This window comes from Pinus tabuliformis, chromosome 9 (assembly GCF_031772625.1).
Source record: "Pinus tabuliformis cultivar Carrire ecotype Pingquan chromosome 9, CPIR1, whole genome shotgun sequence".
Taxonomy (NCBI): domain Eukaryota; kingdom Viridiplantae; phylum Streptophyta; class Pinopsida; order Pinales; family Pinaceae; genus Pinus; species Pinus tabuliformis.
In genome coordinates, this window is record NC_142307.1 from 329,303,232 (window position 1) to 329,321,193 (window position 17,962).

Sequence of the window (17,962 nt, forward strand, 5' to 3'; positions counted from 1 at the left end):
GGAGATACACAGATGATGTTGCATGATTAGGGCTTACCGTTGCACTTGTGGGTTGAAGCATGCAACACATCGGTATATGTGAAGAACAATATTCCTCATCAGATTCTCGGGATGAGTACACCAAAAGAAGCATTTTTAGGGAAGAAACCATATGTGTCACACTTCAGGATATTTGGTTCATTAGTTTACTGTCATGTTTCCAAGGATGCAAGGAAATATCTAGTTTCAACAACTGAGTTGGGCATATTTGTGGGGTACACTAATACACCTCATAACTATTAGGTGTACCTGCCATCTCACAGGATGACAATTGTTTGTAGAGATATGAAATGCGATGAAGATAATTCCATGAGATTTTCCCCTGATGGGGAGCTTCAGTTGCATTCAGATGAGGAGCTTTTAACTCCAAAAGAAGAACCTAAGGATGTTATGGAGCAGCCACAAGCATAGGAGTAGAGAGTGGAAGCACCGACTCATGAAGAGATATCCAGAGGTGGAAGGAATCGCACCAGGGAAGCTGACAAACTATTGCATGATGCTAGAGAGAATGTGGGAGCACTCGCATCACAACACAAGCAGAGGAGGTCACCAGATTAGTACACTTGATACATGGCTCTGATGAGTGAGTTACTTGAGATAGAACCATCCTCATTCGAGGAAATACTAAAAAATCCAATATGGGTTGACGCCAAGATAGAAGAATATGATTTCATAGTAAAAAAAAATGTTTAGGAAATGGTCCCAAGGCCAGAGAACAAGTCAGAAATATGTTCAAGGTGGATCTACAAGGTGAAGCAAGTGGTAGATGGAAGCATCGAGAAACACAAGGCCAGATTTGTGGCCAAGGAGTTCTTTCAGGTGGAGGGAATTGATTCCAAGGATACCTTTTCTCCCGTAGCAAGGTCTTGCAGCACAGATGGGATGGAAGATCCAGCAGATGGATGTGAGGACACATTCCTCAATGGAGTGATTGATGAGGAGGTGTACATTCAACAACTGGAAATATTTGAGACCTTGGAGAGATAGTCACATGTGTGGGGACTCACGCGATCATTGTATGGATTGAAATAAGCACCCCATGATTGGTACACCATGATTGAAGACTATTTCACTAGGTTGGGCTTCACCAAAATTGAAGCAGATGCAAACCTTTACCATATTGTTGTTGAAGGTAAATTGTTGATTATAGTATTATATGTCGATGATTTGATTTTAACTGGTGATGAGAAATTGATAAAATCTTGCAAACAGGATCTTGCAAGAGAATTCAAGATGAAGGACATGGGACTCATGCATTATTTCCTCGGTTTGGAAGTATGGAAAGGAGATGGGGAAATTTTTGTATCTCAGGAAAAGTATGCCAACAAGATACTGAAGAATTTTTGCATGGAGAGTAGCAAACCCATGGACACTCCTCTATTAGGTAGTTGGAGGAAAGAGGATGCCACTTCAGATGAGGAGGTGGAGGCCACTATTTACAAGAAGCATGTGGGTTCACTCATGTACTTGGTGAACACATGACCAGACATGTGTTATGTAGCTAAAAAGCTTAGTCAAGCAATGGTTAAGCCAACCAAACTGTATTGGAAAGTGACCAAACATGTGTTGAGATACCTTAGAGGTACTACTCAGTATGGTATTTCGTACAAACAGATAAAGGGAGTGAAGATTCAAGGCTTCATAGATGTAGATTGGGTGGGTAGGACATTAGATCGAAAGAGCACTTCAGGAGAAGTATTTAGTATTGCGTCAAGAATAGTTTCTTGGTACACTAGGAAGTAGAGATCAACCGCACTCAGTTCAGTAGAAGCATAGTACATGGTTGTTGGTCAAGAAACTTGTGAAGCTATCTAGATGAGGAATATTCTTGTTTGGTTATTTGGTCAGATGATGGATCCCACTTTGATTTACTGTGACAATCAGAGTTGTATCAAACTCTCTGAAAATCCATTCTTTCATAATCGATCCAAGCATATCGACATCTGGTACCACTATCTACGAGATTGTGTGAAAAGGCAGATTATGTTGTTGGAGTACATTCCTACAAAGGAACAAGATGCAAATATTTTGACAAAGGCATTATCAAGAGGAAAATTTCAGTTCCATAGAGACAAGATTGGGGTATCTGATAATCCATTTCTTGTTGAGAGGGAGTGTTGAAAATTCCAACAAGAAAATCCTGATTTAATTTTACGTTGAATTAAATTAAGAGAAAGATGTATTTCCACATTAGAAGACAACAACAACTAAGTTAGAAAGACATAGTTGTCTCACTTAATTCATTTTGATGTCTTCACTTGAGTCATGTAGAGTGGTTCCTACTTTTTAGGAGCCTAGGTTGAGTTTAATTTGAGTTGTAATAATTTAATTCAGTCAAATTGAGTTAAATTCCATTAAACTAGTTGCAGTTGTTGGAGGAACTAGTGGGAGGTCTAATAGTGGGGTGTGTACTCTATGATAGACTAGTTTAACTGATAAATCAACCATAGTTAACTGATGCATGTGTGATCTACGAGTTGCCCATTTGAGATTTGAATTCAAGAGTAATTTACTATCAATTGTATAATTATCCGAGTTGTATAAGTGATGCATGCAGTTAGAGAAGGGCTTATAGGGATTACACAGTTATGGATGAGGAATTTTCCTAAATAATAGGGGCTAATTCCCAAAGAAACATTGCAAGGAAATAGGAGCTTGGGAAGATAAGAAATTGGTTAAGTCTTAACTAGAGCATGCTTGTGAAGCAGTGAGATAGATTATACTTGTGCAGAGATTGTTCAGGGTTAAACAAGCATTGCGTTTCTTCTCTATTTTCTTATTAATTCAATACATATATGAAGAAGGTTTGAGTAGTGGCTTTCCCCTAGATATATCCTCATGTTATGTGTGTTAATTGATTATGTCGCATGTTTTTGATATTGCTTCTCAAAAGTGAATTTTTTTTCGCAGATGAGTAGAGTAGATTCAAGCCTATTTTTTTAATAAATTACATTAACATTTTGAATCTACAAGGAATTTCTACATGTTGTACCCTACTCACAACCAACCTTTTTTCCTAGGAGTTCTCCATTCAACAAAAGGTAAGTGATCATTTGCCAAATCAACCAAACTACACTTTTTCTCTGTCACAATCCAAGAATAAATCTACAATCTTCATATTGCGGGGAATAAAAAATATGGTATAATTTTATCACCCTTTTTATCACTTCAACTCTTTGTATACGTTCTACTTATATAATTTTTTGTTCTAATTTTTATGTTGCTGCATTTGTGAGAACTCTTTTGCTCTATGTGTTATTTTTTAATGCTTTCTTGTTCTTGAATACTTTGTTGTTGCAAATAGATCTGCCAAAATTTTTGTATCGCTTATATGCTTTATTAATTTTGCTTCAAAATTATATAATCTGGTTGTACTAAGTGCTCCACTGCTATGTATTTATTTCCTTGATATGCTACTGCAAATGGTTAACTCTATAGATTTCTTGCTACTCACTGTTGAGTCTGCAATTTCGTGCATCAAGGACATCTCTAATGACTAGTCATTCTAAATTTTATTGTCGGTCAGACGTTTACAATTGGTGTTAGTAAAGGTTGATCTCATCAACAAAGCATTGATTTTAATTACAGGATGGAAAAAATTGCCTACCTGAATGAGACTCGCATTTAACCTTCCCCTGATTTTTGACCCTAGTGATTCACTGGAAGCCTCAATCGACAATTTGACTCATTAATCCTTAATAAAAATTGTACAGGCGCATTACAATAAATTCTAGCCAACAAGTCACATAACACAATAAATGAAATATACGATTCAAGCACATCAGATGAATAAATATTCCACAACGTATATTTCAAAACAATGAGAAGACATTCGATGCTCATACTTTGTAAATGTCTTTGCTGCCAACATTTCCTATGATGGAATTTAATTTAACATCAAAAAATAAATCAGTTCTCCTTCTGAGTTGCAGTCGTTACCACTATAAAAAAATTACAGAAGACAATTTGACCCAATCGAATAGCTTCCTCTTTAGCTTATATGTCGAAAGAGTCCTTACATTAATGAAGTCGATTCTTGATGTCATTGTCCATCCATCAAGTCAAACTTAAAAATAGGATTCAAATTTGTAACCATGCCCTCTAATTCTAACATTTTCTCAAAATCAGGTGTTAGTGCAAAAATCTTCTACTATGGGATGGAGTCAAGTTGAGTCGACCTCATAAATATTGCAGAATTAGACTATCAAATATCAATTAAAAACTTAGAAATATAACTTTCATACATACAACAAATCATATTTTCTCTTTCAACTCCAGTTGCAACTACTCCAAGTGATTGAAGTTGAATTCAACTATTGCGACGGTTGATGTTTAATCGACTCATAAGCTTAAGTTTAAAATTATTGATTATGCACTAGATCACTGTATGGAGGTTGAATTCCATAATTATCACACCTGTAAGTGTAATTATTTCAATCACACGTTGTCTTCCACAATCACCGCACACTTCCATAGCTCTTCAGCTTCTAGAGGTCACCACCACCATTCTTGCACCGTCTTACCTCATCAAAGATCTAATAGTCACCATCGCCAGCAGAAGTTAAAGGCAAAAACAACCTCAAAAAATAATAATTTAATTGATGTAACCGACTTCAATTTTTTCTATAAATAGAAGGATCAGCGAGATGCTAACATCATCCACTCTCGGCTTCCTTACTTGTTTATGTAATTCACAAGCTGTAGCTGTGATTTACCAAGTTCTTGGTATGTTTTGTATCTTTTATCTGGTATCAAAGCCACTTTTGGTAGTTTCTACTCCCTCATCGCCAATATCTTCTTCCTCCCCATCACAAAAGTACCGTTCTTCTTCGTCATTAGTGGGAGTCTCGATGGTAGCCTAAGAGTTGTAAGAGCCTAAGAGAAATTCGGTGCGAAGTCGTTGCTATGTGAGGAAGAAAAGAAATGTTGCATGGAGCGCCTATGACTGAAAGAGTTGGTGTTGTAGAGGAATTATTGCTGAGTGGCGTAGAGCTACATTGAAAAATAATATTTTTGGCACAGTATAGTCTTTATGCATGATGTGATTGTTGCCACGATTCGAGAAAAAGTGGAGAATATTGTAGGCTGAACATGATCTTGCCGTGAGTTATTGTTGGAGGAATTTTAAATTCAAATTTTTATATCGATACAGAACTAGGTTTTTTTTAGTTGTCAGTTCTTTTATTGTCTTTTAACACTTTATATGCCTTTCCTCGAGTATTATGAGTTGAATTCCTCTTCATATATAAATCTCTTCTTCGTCATGTCAAAGTTAATCGCTAAGTTATTATCTTAACTCACTACCCATGAGTATCTTTTTTTAGGGGAATGGTTTATGTTGTATAAATTATTTTTCTATACGGTAGAGAAGCATCTACATCATATTTTCTAGCACTAGTGTTTAATTTTCTTGTCCATTGTTATAAGCAACTCATGCATATTTCAAGAGTATTTCATATTCACTTATTATTTCTAGTGAATAAGCCTAAGCTCCCATCTTCTTTTTTAATTGTTGTGAGTCTGAAGAGCTATAGCAATATTGTGAAAGTACTCTTACATTCCATATTAAGAATTCGATCTTCTTTGAAAGATGGCGAAAAATACCAATATTACTCAGTCATCAATTCCTATTCTAAATGAGAAAATCTATGATTCCTAGTTTATTCGAATGAGAACATTATTGCGTTCTCATGATCTTTGGGGATTTGTTACTGACGGGTATTTAGAGCCTGCTAATTAGGCAACAGAGATGGCTCTTTCAAATTCAGAACGAATTTTTTTAAGAGAGAACAGAAAGAAGGACAATAAAGATCTTAGCCTTATTCAACAAGGCTTAGATGACGTGGTACTTTCAAAAGTCTCAAATGAATAATCTTTGAAGGAAGGCATGGGAGACTCCATAATCCTATTACCAGGGTGTATTGAGAGTAAAGAATGTCAAGTCGCAAAATTTGAGAAGAGATTTTGAGAATCTGAAAATGAAAGAAAGTGAAATCGTGGATGATTTTATGACTCAAGTCATGTCAAGTGTTGCTAATCAATTGAGATAGTATGGATAAGACCTCTCAAGCACAAGAGTGATTGAAAAAGTCCTTCGAAGTTTGCCAAAGAAATTTGAAGCAGTTGTTGTAGCAGTTGTCTATAACGCGACTTTTTGAAAGCCTTTCCGGCGGGTTTTTCGTTCGAAATCTGGCAGGAATTTATTGGAATCGCAAGTTTGATAGTTAGTTTCTGCACAATGAAAGCGTCCTAGGGGTTTTTCAGGGTGCTGAATCCAAATATGCAGTTAAAAAACCATTTTAACTGCAACAAATCAAGATTTAACCTCAATTTCTTCCGCCGGATTCCGTCACCGGAATCTCCAAAAAGTCGCATTATAGACAACCCCGTTGTTGTATCCATAGAAGAATTCAAGGACACAAGTCAAATGCAAATTGAAGAGTTGAATGTTTCTTTTATTCCACATGAATCGACGATGTCAAGATATGATGATAACACATTGGAGAATGCCTTCAAAACTCAACTTCAATTTAATAGAGGAAGAGGCAGAGGAAGATCGAGTAATAGAGGAAGAGTAGCTAATCAAAGACATCCGCGAGATAATTATGATCATGAAGAGAAATCTCAACAACATCCTTCTAATTTAAGGGGGAGTGACAATAGAACCTAACATGGAGGAAATAAAAGGTATGATATGTCTAAAGTTTAATGTTATTATTGCAAAAGATATGGCCATTTTGCTACCAAGTGTTTGAAGAGGCAGACAAATGTTAGTAAGAAATATGCACACATCTCAGAAGAATTTGAAGATAATCAAAAGCCAATGTTTATGACTTGTAATGCGGTTCAATAATGTTCAAATGATGTTTTTTTTTTAGATAGCGGTTGCGACAATCATATGACTGGAAACAAAGAGTTTTTTGCCGATATAGACACCAGTGTTGAGTCTAAAGTCAAGTTGGGTAATGATCATAAGTTATGTGTTAAAGGTAAAGGAGTGATTGTTGTTTATACTAGAGATAGTGATAGAAAAAAATTGATGATGTGTATTATGTACCTAGATTAAAGTGCAATTTGTTGAACATTAGACAAATTATAGAGAAAACGTATAGAGTGTTCTTAAAGAATAATGTGTGCACTATCATTGACAAATATCCAAGCAAGCAGCTGATAGCAAGAGTAGAAATAACAAAGAATATGATGTTTCCACTTATAATGAGAAATGCATTGCCTCCCTCCTTTAATGCTTATAAAATTAAGAATTTCGACGAATCGTGGTTATGAAATTTAAGATATGGTCACTTATATTTTGGTGGTCTATATTTTCTATAGAAGAAACAGATGGTGAAAGGGTTACCCAGTATTCAACAACTAACAAGCTCATGTCAAAGTTGTATACTTGGAAAACATCATAGACATAAATTTGTATTTAGAGTTTCGTATAGGGAGAAAAATCCATTGGATATTGTTCACACAGATTTATGTGGACCAATGCAAACACCTTCTTTGGCTGGTAATGCTTACGTTTTAACTTTTATTGATGAATACAACAGAAAAACATGGGTTTATCTTCTGAAACAGAAATCTAAAGCATTTTTTGTATTTAAAAAATTTAAAGCTATGGTTGAAAAGGAAAGTCGAAAGCATATTAAAATTTTGAGATCAGATAGAGGTGATGAATATATGCTAACATATTTCATTGAGTTTTCTCAATCACATGGAATCAAGAGGTAATTTACTACACGTTATACTCTGCAACAAAATGGAATAGATGAAAGGAAAAATCAAACTATTATGAATATGGCTTGAAGTATGTTGAAGGAAAATCATTTACCAAGTGAATATTGGGGAGAAGCAATAGATTGTGATGTTTATATTCTTAATAGAAGTCCGACTAAGAGCGTAAAGGATCGAGTTTTGGAAGATGTTTGGAGTGCTAAGAGTTATCATATATCTCATTTAAGAATTTTTGGATGCGTTGATTATGCACATGTTCCTAAATAATTGAGAAAGAAGTTAGATGATAGAAGTGAGAAATGTATCTTTATTGGATACAGTGAGGAATCTAAATCATATAGACTCTATAATCCCATCACCAAGAAATATATTATCAGTAGAGATGTTGAATTCAAGGAAGAAGAAGTTTGGGATGGAAGCATAGATAAATCTGTTGCAGAGGGAGTTGTATTATCTCATGGAGATGATAATGAAGATGAGAAAGAAGTACAAGGTGGACAGTCGATTCCATATACACTTGCTGCAAGCACTTCAACAAGCCAATCACCAAGAGTTAGTCCATTACAATTCAAAACACCGAGAAATCAAGAACATGGTGAACCATCAGGTTATGGTGGACAACAAACAACAACATCAAAGGTGAGTAATGAATCTAATCCTACAATAACTACATCAAAGAATATAATTAAAGGTGAGAAGACAAGAAGTTTAAGTGAATTGTATGAGCATAATGATGAAATAGATGAAGTTTCAAATTTTGCGTTACTTGCATATGATCGAGTAAATTTTGATGAATCTGTGAAAGAAAAAGTTTGGCTAAAAGCCATGGATGAAGAAATTGATGTTATAGAGATAAGTAATACTTTGGAACTTGTATATTTTACTAAAGATGAAAATACTATAGGTGTTAAATGGATTTACAAAAATAAAGTCAATGCTGAACGTGAAATTGAAAAGCATAAAGCAAGGCCAGTAGCTCAGGGGTTTAGTTAACAACCTAGTATTGATTATAATGAAAATTTTGCACCTGTAGCTGGAATTGACACAATAAGAATGGTATTAGCTATTGTTGCACACAATAAATGGAAAATATATCAAATGGATGTTAAGTCTCCACTTTTAAATGGTTTTCTTGAAGAAGAGGTTTATGTGAAACAACTTCGTGGATATGAAATTGATACTCAAGAAGATAAAGTTTAAAAACTAAAGAAAGCATTATATGGATTGAAACAATCACCCCGAGTATGGTATTGGAGAATTGATGAATATCTGAATAACAATGGATTCATTAGGAGTCCAAGTGAGCCAACTTTGTATACAAAAGTAAACGAGGAAGGTAAAATTTTGATTGTGTGCCTGTATGTTGATGATTTGATTTTCAATGGAGATCTCTCAATAGATGATTTTAAGACAAGCATGAAATCAGAATTTGATATGACTGATTTAGGCCTAATGAAATATTTTCTTGGTATTGAAGAACTGAATCTGAAGATGCTATTTTCATTTGTCAATCTAAGTATACAAAGGATATATTGAAAAGGTTCATATATTGATCCAACATTGTTTAAACAATTGGTTGGAAGTCTTCTGTATTTCACAACAACAAGGCCCGATATAATGTTTGTTGTTTGTTTAATTTCCATATTCATAGAGTTTTTGAAGAGTACTCATTGGCTAGTTGGAAAAATGATTTTAAGATATGTTGCTAGAACAAGAAATTATGGTATCCTATATACATATGAATCAAATTTTAAACTAATTGGATATACATATAGTGATTTTGCAGGTAATATGGATGATAGGAAGAGAACATCCAAGTATGTGTTCAGTTTTTGTTGAGGTGTAGTTTCGTGATCATCAGTGAAGCAATCCATTGTAACTCTATCATCAGCAGAAGCATAGTATGTTGCTGCCATAACAACAACAAGGTAAACTGTGTGGATGAGAAGAATTTTGAAAGAGTTGTTGCATGAACAAAAAGAAACAACTCAAATTTTCTATGACGACAAATCTGCTATTGCATTATCAAGAAATCATGTTTTCCATAAGAAAAGTAAACATATTGATACAAGGTATCACTTCATTCGAGAATTAGTAAGCAATAATGAAATATGTATCACAATACTAGTTTGCAAACATATTTACAAAACCCTTGGGAAAAAAATTGTTTGAAACTCACAGAGAAAACATAAGAGTATGTATAATGTAACTACATTTTAATGTAATAGCAAACTTTTTTTGTTTTTTTTGGTAGAATAATTAAGGGGGAGAATGTAAGTGTAATTATTTCAACCCCACACCATATTCCACCGTCACCATACACCGCCATGGCTCTTCAGGTTCCCACGGTATACCACTGCCATTATTTCATTGTGTTACCTCATCAAAGATCTAACAATCACCACCACCTGCAAACATGAAAGGGCAAAACAGCCACACAAAATAACACTGCCTAACAAAATAATAATTTAATTGATGATGCTGACTTCAGTTTTTGCTATAAATAGAAGGATGAGCGAGAGGCGGACATCATCCACTCTCGACTTTGTTGCTTGTTTGTGTAACTCAACAACTTTAGCTGGAATTTACTGAGTTCTTGATTTGTTCTATATCTTTTAACACCACCGGTACCCAAATAATTAATTTGCTCAAATCCTTTATTTATGAGTACTATATGAGTATGGCGTTGAACAACTCCCTTTGAAATTAAAGGCAAAAACAACTTCAAAAAATAATAATTTAATTGATGTAACCGACTTCATTTTTTTCTATTAAATAGAAGGATCAGCGAGAGGCTGGCATCATCCAATCTCGGCTTTCTTACTTGTTTGTGTAATTCACAAGTTGTAGCTACGATTTACCGAGTTCTTGGTATGTTTTGTATGTTTTATCCGGTATCAAAGCCACTTTTGGTAGTTTCTACTCCCTCATCGCCAATATCTTCTTCCTCCCCATCACAAAAGTACTCTTCTTATTCTTCATTAGTGGGAGTCTCGATGGTAGCCTAAGAGCTGTAAGAGCCTAAGATAAATTCTGTGAGAAGTCGAAGTCGTTGCCATGTGAGGAAGAAAAGAAATGTTGCACAGAGCGCCTATCACTGAGAGTTGGTGTTATTGAGGAATTGTTGCTGAGTGGCCTAGAGCTACATTAAAAAAAAATTATTTTTGGCGCAGTATAGTCTTGATGCATGATGTGATTGTTGCCATGATTCGAGAAAAAGCGGAGAATATTGTAGGTTGAACCTGATCTTGCCGTGAGTTAATATTGGAGGAATTTTAAATTCAAATTTGTCAGTGCTTTTGTTGTCTTAACACTTTATATGCCTTTCCTTGAGTATTATGAGTTGACTTCCTCTTCATATATAAATCTCTTCTTCGTCACGTCAAAGTTAATCGTTAAGTTATTATCTTAACTCACTACCCATGAGTATCTTGGTTTTTTTTTTTAAGAGAGAATGGTTTATGTTGTATAAATTATTTTTCCACATGGTAGAGAAGCATCTACATCATATTTTCTAGTACTAGTGTTTAATTTTCTTGTCCATTGTTATAAGCTACTCATGCATATTTCAAGAGTATGTCATATTCACTTATTATTTTTAGTGAATAAGCCTAAGCTCCCATCATTTTCTTAATTGCTGTGAGTTTGAAGAGATATAGCCATATTGGGAAAGTACTCTTACATTCCTCTTCTCTGAAAGATGGTGAAAACTACCAATATCACTCAGTGATCAATTCCTGTTCTAAATGAGAAAATATACGATTCCTAGTTTATTCAAATGAGAACATTATTGTGTTCTCATGATCTTTGGGGATTTGTTACTGATGGGTATCTACAGCCTGCTAATTAGGCAACAGAGATGGCTCTTACAAATTCTAAACAAATTTTTTTAAGAAAGAACAGAAAGAAGGACAATAAAGATCTTAGCCTTATTCAACAAGGCTTAGATGACATGGTACTTTCAAAAGTCTCAAATGAATAATCTTCGAAGAAGGCATGGGACACTCCATAATCTTATTATCAAGGTGTATCGAAAGTAAAGAATGTCAAGTTGCAGAATTTGAGAAGAGATTTTGAGAATCTGAAAATGAAAGAAAGTGAAATCATGGATGATTTTATTACTCAAGTCATGTCAAGTGTTGCTAATCAATTGAGATAGTATGGATAAGACTTCTCAAGCATGAGAGTGATTGAGAAATTCCTTCAAAGTTTGCCAAAGAAATTTGAAGCGGTTGTTGCATCCATAGAAGAGTTCAAGGACACAAGTCAAATGCAAATTCAAGAGTTGACTGTTCCTTTTATTTCACATGAATCGATGATGTCAAGATATGATGATATCACGTTGGAAAATGCCTTCAAAGCTCAACTTCAATTTAATAGAGGAAGAGGCAGAGGAAGATCGAGTAATAGAGGAAGAGTAGCTAATCAAAGACATCCGCGAGATGATTATGATCATGAAAAGAAATCTCAACAACATCCTTCTAATTTAAGGGGGAGTGACAATAGAACCTGACATCGAGGAAATAAAAGGTATGATATGTCTAAAGTTCAATGTTATTATTGCAAAATATATGGCCATTTTGCTACCAAGTGTTTGAAGAGGCAGACAGATGTTAGTAAGAAATATGCACACATCTCAGAAGAATTTGAAGATAATCAGAAGCCATTGTTTATGACTTGTAATGTGGTTCAATAATGTTCAAATGATGTTTTGTTTTTATATAGCGGTTGCGACAATCATATGACTGGAAACAAAAAGTTTTTTGCCAATATAGACACCAGTGTTGAGTCTAAAGTCAAGTTGGGTAATGATCATAAGTTATGTGTTAAAGTTAAAGGAGTGATTGTTGTTTATACTAGAGATGGTGATAGAAAAACAATGATGATGTGTATTATGTACCTAGCTTAAAGTGAAATTTTTTGAACATTAGACAAATTATAGAGAAAATGTATAGAGTGTTCTTAAAGAATAATGTGTGCACTATCATTGACAAATATCCAAGCAAGCAGCTAATAGCAAGAGTATAAATGACAAAGAATGGGATGTTTCCACTTATAATGAGAAATGCATTGCCTCCCTCCTTGAATGCTTATAAAATTAAGAATTTCGACGAATCGTGGTTATGACATTTAAGATATGGTCGATGGTCTAGATTTGCTACAGAAGAAATAGATGGTGAAAGGGTTACCCAGTATTCAGCAACCAACAAGCTCATGTGAAATATGTATACTTGGAAAACATCATAGACATAAATTTGTATCTGGAGTTTCGTATAGGGTGAAAGCTCCATTGGATATTGTTCACACAGATTTATGTGGACCAATGCAAACACCTTCTTTGGCTGGTAATGTTTACGTTTTAACTTTTATTGATGACTACAACAGAAAAACATGGGTTTATCTTCTGAAACAGAAATCTAAAGCACTTTTTGTATTTAAAATATTTAAAGCTATGGTTGAAAAGGAAAGTGGAAAGCATATTAAAATTTTGAGATCAGATAGAGGTGGTGAATATATGCTAAGGTGGTGAATATATGCTAACATATTTCATTGAGTTTTCTCAATCACATGAAATCAAGAGGTAATTTACTACACGTTATACTCCGCAACAAAATGGAATAGATGAAAGGAAAAATCAAACTATTATGAATATGGCTTGAAGTATGTTGAAGGAAAATCATCTACCAAATGAATATTGGGGAGAAGCAGTAGATTGTGTTGTTTATATTCTTAATAGAAGTCCGACTAAGAGCGTGAAGGACCGAGTTTTGGAAGATGTTTGGAGTGCTAAGAGTTATCATATATCTCATTTAAGAATTTTTGGATGCGTTGATTATGCACAAGTTCCTAAGTAATTGGGAAAGACGTTAGATGATAGAAGTGAGAAATGTATCTTTATTGGATATAGTGAGGAATCTAAATCATATAGACTCTATAATCCCATCACCAATAAATATATTATCAGTAGAGATGTTGAATTCAAGGAAGAAGAAGCTTGGGATGGAAGCATAGATAAATCTGTTGCAGAGGGAGTTGTATTATCTCATGGAGATGATAATGAAGATGAGAAAGAAGTACAAGGTGGAAAGTCAATTCCATGTACACTTGCTGCAAGCACTTCAACAAGCCAATCACCAAGAGTTAGTTCATTACAATTCAAAACACCGAGAAATCAAGAAGATGGCGAACCATAAGGTTATGGTGGACAACCAACAACAACATCCAAGGTGAGTAATGAATCTAATCCTACAATAACTACATCAAAGAATATAATTAAAGGTGAGAAGACAAGAAGTTTAAGTGAATTGTATGAGCATAATGATGAAATAGATGAGGTTTCAAATTTTGCGTTACTTGCATATGATTGAGTAAATTTTGATGAATCTGTGAAAGAAAAAGTTTGGCTAAAAGCCATGGATGAAGAAATTGATGTTATAGAAATAAGTAATACTTTAGAACTTGTATGTTTTACTAAAGATGAAACTACTATAGGTGTTAAATGGATTTACAAAAATAAAGTGAATGCTGAAGGTGAAATTGAAAAGCATAAAGCAAGGCCAGTATCTCAGGGGTTTAGTTAAGAACCTAGTATTGATTGTAATGAAAATTTTGCACCTGTACCTGGAATTGACACAATAAGAATGGTATTAGCTATTTTTGCACACAATAAATGGAAAATATATCAAATGGATGTTAAGTCTTCATTTTTAAATGGTTTTCTCGAAGAAGAGGTTTATGTGAAACAACCTCGTGGATATGAAATTGATACTCAAGAAGATAAAGTTTAAAAACTAAAGAAAGCACTATATGGATTGAAACAATCACCCTGAGTATGGTATTGGAGAATTGATGAATATCTGAATAACAATGGATTCATTAGGAGTCCAAGTGAGCCAACTTTGTATACAACAGTAAACGAGGAAGGTAAAATTTTGATTGTGTGCCTTTATGTTGATGATTTGATTTTCAATGGAGATCTCTCAATAGATGATTTTAAGACAAGCATGAAAATAGAATTTGATATGACTGATTTAGGCCTAATGAAATATTTTCTTGGTATTGAAGTAACTCAATCTGAAGATGTTATTTTCATTTGTCAATCTAAGTATGCAAAGGATATATTGAAAAGGTTCATATATTGATCCAACATTGTTTAAACAATTGGTTGGAAGTCTTATGTATTTGACAACAAGAAAGCCCAATATAATGTTTGTTGTAAGTTTAATTTCCAGATTCATGGAGTCTTTGAAGAGTACTCATTGGCTAGTTGGAAAAAATGATTTTAAGATATGTTGCTAGAACAAGAAATTATGGTATCCTATATACATCTGATTCAAATTTTAAACTAACTGGATATACATATAGTGATTTTGCAGGTAATATGGATGATAGGAAGAGCACATCTAGGTATGTGTTTAGTTTTTGTTTGAGGTGCAGTTTCGTGATCATCAGTGAAGCAATCCCTTGTAACTCTATCATCAGCTGAAGCATAGCATGTTGTTGCCATAACAACAAGAAGGTAAACTGTGTGGATGAGAAGAATTTTGAAAGAGTTGTTGCATGAATAAAAAGAACCAACTCATATTTTCTGTGACAACAAATCTGCTATTGCATTATCAAGAAATCATGTTTTCCATAAGAAGAGTAAACATATTGATACAAGGTATCACTTCATTCAAGAATTAGTAAGCAATAATGAAATATGTATCACAAGACTAATTTGCAAACATATTTACAAAACCCTTGGAAAGAGAAGACTAGTTTGCAAACATATTTACAAAACCCTTGGGAAAAGAATTGTTTGAAACTCACACGGAAAACATAAGAGTATGCATGATGTAACTACATTTTGATGTAATAGCAAACCTTTTTTGTTTCTTTTGGTAAAATAATTAAAGGAGAAAATGTAAGTGTAATTATTTCAACCCCACACCATATTCCACCGTCACCGTACACCACCATGGCTCTTCAGGTCCCCAAGGTCACCATTGCCATTATTTCATCATGTTACCTCATCAAAGATCTAACAATCACCACCACCTGCAAAATGAAAGGGCAACACAGCCTCACAAAATAACACAGCCTAACAAAATAATCATTTAATTGATGATGCTGACTTCAGTTTTTGCTATAAATAGAAGGATGAGCGAGAGGCGGACATCATCCACTCTCGACTTTGTTGCTTGTTTGTGTAACTCAACAACTTCAGCTGCAATTTACTGAGTTCTTGATTTGTTCTATATCTTTTAACACCACCGCTACCCAAATAATTAATTTGCTCAAATCCTTTATTTATGAGTACTATATGAGTATGGCGTTGAACAACTCCCTTTTAAAATACATCGGCAATAAGTCATATGTCAAAACATTATTTACCCAAGTATCATAACTTATGTTAGAAGCATTCATAGCTAAATATTATAATATTTGCGAAGCCCACGAACACTCCATTCACTAGGATTAGCCTCAGGTAAACTTGCGACTTGTCTTGTTTTCCGACCATCTCCACAGTACGAGCTTCTGGCAAGAGTGGTTATCAACAATCTGACTCGTTGTGTAGTCTATGCAAGTCCCACATTGTCGACTGCTCCAATATAGTGTTTGTCATCTCTAGGCTAATGAAATGCTCCCACGAATGGGCGCGGAGGAAGGTAGAGGCAGTATTAAACAATGAATATACCAATCATCAAACTGTACTGAATATTAACTAAAATTCAAGAGCTCTGAAAACACCAACGGCTCAATAGGAACGAGGGAATGATTTCGAGCCATAAAATTCTCCTGTTACCTAAGAACAATAGTTAGTGCGGCCAGGATGCATTAGAAAGTAGAGTTTTGTAACTCACGTCCATTCCTAAACAGTCTAACCAATTAAAAAGGTGGTTTCGCTGTTTGTATTGCGAATTGACAAATACTATTTGCAACATAGGTTGGCGAATTATCATTTCTATCCCTATTGAGAAGATTTATCTTGAATACAGATTTAATATGAGTCCAGGGGATCTAATTTCTTCAAGATCAGATGAGCAAAATTTCAACTAAAAATTAAGTTAGTAGACTAAAAAATGAACCTTTCAACTAAAAAATAAAATGAATCCATTCTAAATAACTAAGAATGATGAATCTATGTTTTGATATCGGAAAATTCCATTGAATTGGCGAAGGATGAAGGGATTGGATTTTATGGTGGGGATCATCGCCATTCTCGTTACTCGGTGAAAGAGTAACAAAATTTCTCACAAGTTGGAGGTGACAACGGACATATAAAAATATCATTCCCTTCTTACTCATTTTCGTGGTTGTCCTCCTCCTCTACTGACTCATCGTCGTTTTCTTCCTCTTCTTTCACGTTTGGGTTGTCATCATTGTCCTCCTCCTGCTACTTGACCGTGTGTGCCATCTCCAGACATTGAGAAGGAGAGTGGAGGAGCAGGTTGTCCAACAAGTCGACTGGACCATAAAAGATTGACTTGGTTGACTTATAGTAGTTCCCGCTTCTCCAATAATTTTTTATAAATTTTAGAAAACTGTTCGTGGAGGGATTCAATAATGGTGCAATTGCTCACCTAATTTTCCTCAGATGGAGATTCCACCATCTATTATACCATATAATTAGTGTTTCCAGCTATAGTTGCCTCTTAAAGATTGAAGTCGACCGTGGAAAGGTGGACACAATAAATTTCCAAAAAGAACAATGTTATTATACCATATAATTAGTGTTTCCAGCTATAGTTGCCTCTTAAAGATTGAAGTCGACCGTGGAAAGGTGGACACAATAAATTTCCAAAAAGAACAATGTTGACCATAAGGAAAACAAACCAGTCGACCCACTCACATTGGCTTCATTAGATCCATTGGTCAGGTCGACCGTCAAGAAGGAAAACCCTGAAGTCAATCCTTACTCAACAAATAAATCTTTTATAAATTTCAGAACGATGAATTGTTCTTTCAATGATAGAAAAACATAAAAAGAATGCAATCATTTCGTTCCTCGTGCTTTTTGTTGTGCATAAAGCCATAAAGTGAAAGTCATGTTTTGTAGATGTCTTGAAGCAAGTGTGTTTTTTCCATTACTGGTTTAAATTTTCTTGATATCGATCTTATTATTGCTAAGTCTTTGACTTCAATATTACATATCTTCAATTCCAATTGTAGTAGCATCAACGAACTTTAACAACAACACAAA